The 2,282-nt window shown below is 37.3% G+C and overlaps 1 non-coding gene across 1 annotated transcript; it reads left to right on the plus strand.

Annotated features, from left to right (window-relative positions):
* Positions 1 to 287: 287 nt before the first annotated feature.
* Positions 288 to 394, plus strand: LOC129078521 (U6 spliceosomal RNA). The gene has a single exon (XR_008529972.1). It is a non-coding gene; the product is annotated as a U6 spliceosomal RNA (small nuclear RNA).
* Positions 395 to 2,282: the final 1,888 nt, after the last annotated feature.

The raw sequence follows: 2,282 nt of genomic DNA on the forward strand, positions 1-2,282 counted from the left end.
TGATCCTCCAGTATCTTTATTCTTGTTCTGGGCATTGCCACATGAGAACATGATGCTTAGAGAGGAGCTGCAGCCACCTTGTGCTTGTGAGGGAAAAACCAGGAGAATTGCATAGACATTCATTTGTTCAAACACTTGGACAAATATTTACTGGACACTTGCTGCTACCAGGTGTTCTAAACTTTGGGGATATATTAGTAAATAAAACACAGTCTTACATTAGACATTAGTTCAACACATAATGTGGAGCAAAAGATATCAGTGTCATTATTTTTTAAGATACTGTAGCACTCGCTTTGGCAGCACATACACTAAAATTGGAACATTGCAGAGAAGATTAGCATGGCCCCTGTGAAAGGATTACATGCAAATTTATGAAATGTTCCATATTTTTCCCTGAAATGTAATAATATCCATATAATAGGGATATCAGAAAGAGAAGAGGATGAGGAAGGGATAGAGAAGCTGTTTGAAAAAGTCATGATGGAAAACTTCCCTAATTGGAGGAGAGATAATGTCTCACCAGTCCAGGAAGCAGAGAGGGCCCCATTCAAGAGGAACCCAATGAGGCCCACTCCAAGACACATCATCATTAAAATGGCAAATATCAAAGACAAAGAAAGGATCCTAAAGGAGCAAGGGAGAAACAGGTAGTAACATACAAGGGAGCCCCGATATGGCTAGCAGCTGACTTCTCAACAGAAACACTACAAGCCAGAAGGGAATGGCAAGAAATATTACAAGGAATGAAAAGCAAAGGCCTACAACCAAGACAGCTCTACCCAGCAAGGCTCTCGATTAAAATGGAAGGTGAAACAAGGAGTTTCCCAGACAAAAGAAGGCTAAAAGAATATATCTCCACCAAACCAGCACTACAAGATAGGCTAAAGGAACCGGTTTAAGAAGATGAAAAAAAAAGAGTGAGAAAGAGAAGAACACAGGTACAAAGGGAAAAAATGAATAAGTACCTATCAATAATAACTATAAGTGTAAATGGACTAAATGTCCCAATCAAAAGACACAGGATACGTGAATGGATAAGAAAACATGACCCACACATATGCTGCCTTAAGAGACCCATCTCAGAACAAAGGACTTACACAGACTGAAAGTAAAGGGATGGAAAAAAATATTCCAAGCAAATGGACAGGAAAAAAAAAGCAGGGGTAGCAATACTTATATCAGACAAAATAGACTTCAAAACAAAGGCCATAAAAAGATATCCAGAGGGACACTTTATAATACTCAAAGGAAGAATCCATCAAGAAGACATAAACATTGTAAACTTATATGCACCCAACATAAGTGCACCCAAAGATATAAGGAAAATCTTGGAGGACTTCAAGAAAGATACAGACAGCAGCACACTGATAGTAGGGGATTTTAACACCCCACTGTCAAAAATGGATAGATCTTCCAAACAACAAGGATATTGTGGAACTGAATGATGCATTAGATCAAATGGACTTAACTGACATATATAGAAACTTTCATCCCAAAGAAGCAAAATACACATTCTTTTCAAATGCACATGGAACATTTTCAAAGACAGACCACAGGAGAGGACACAAAACAAGCCTCAACAAATTCAGGAAAATTGAAATAATAACTAGCATTTTCTTGGACCACGAGAGCTTGAAACTGGAAACCAAACTCAAAGAAAAACCTCAAAAACTTTCAGATTCATGGAGACTGAATAGAACACTATTAAACAATAGTGGGTCAATAATGAGATCAAAGAAGAAATCGAAAAGTTTCTGGAAACAAATGAAAATGAACACACAACAGTCCAAAACCTATGGGACACAGCAAAGGCAGTCCTGAGAGGGAAGTTCAGAGCAACACAGGCCTACCTAAAAAAGAAACATTTCAAATAAAAGACCTAACCCTACAACTTCAAGAACTGGAAAAACAACAACAAATAAATCCCAGAGCAAGTAGAAGGAAGGAAATAGTCAAGATGAGAGCGGAACTGAATGACATAGAGACAAAAAGAACAATTCAGAGGATCAACCAATCCAGAAGCTGGCTCTTTGAAAAGATAAATAAAACTGACAAGCCTTTAAGCAGACACATCAAGAAAAAAAGGGAAAGGACCCAAAAAAATAATATCAGAAATGAAGGAGGAGAAATAACAACTGACACCACAGAAATACAAAGGGTTGTAGGAAATTACTATGAACAATTAATTATATGCCAAGATATTTGAAAACCTCGATGAAATAGACAAATTTCTAGAAAAGTATAATCTTCCGACACTGAAAGAAGAATAAGCAGAAAGC

This window comes from Pteronotus mesoamericanus, unplaced genomic scaffold, assembly GCF_021234165.1.
Source record: "Pteronotus mesoamericanus isolate MK-2021 breed Mesoamerican mustached bat unplaced genomic scaffold, CSHL_Meso_final contig_73, whole genome shotgun sequence".
NCBI classification, from domain to species: Eukaryota; Metazoa; Chordata; class Mammalia; order Chiroptera; family Mormoopidae; genus Pteronotus; species Pteronotus mesoamericanus.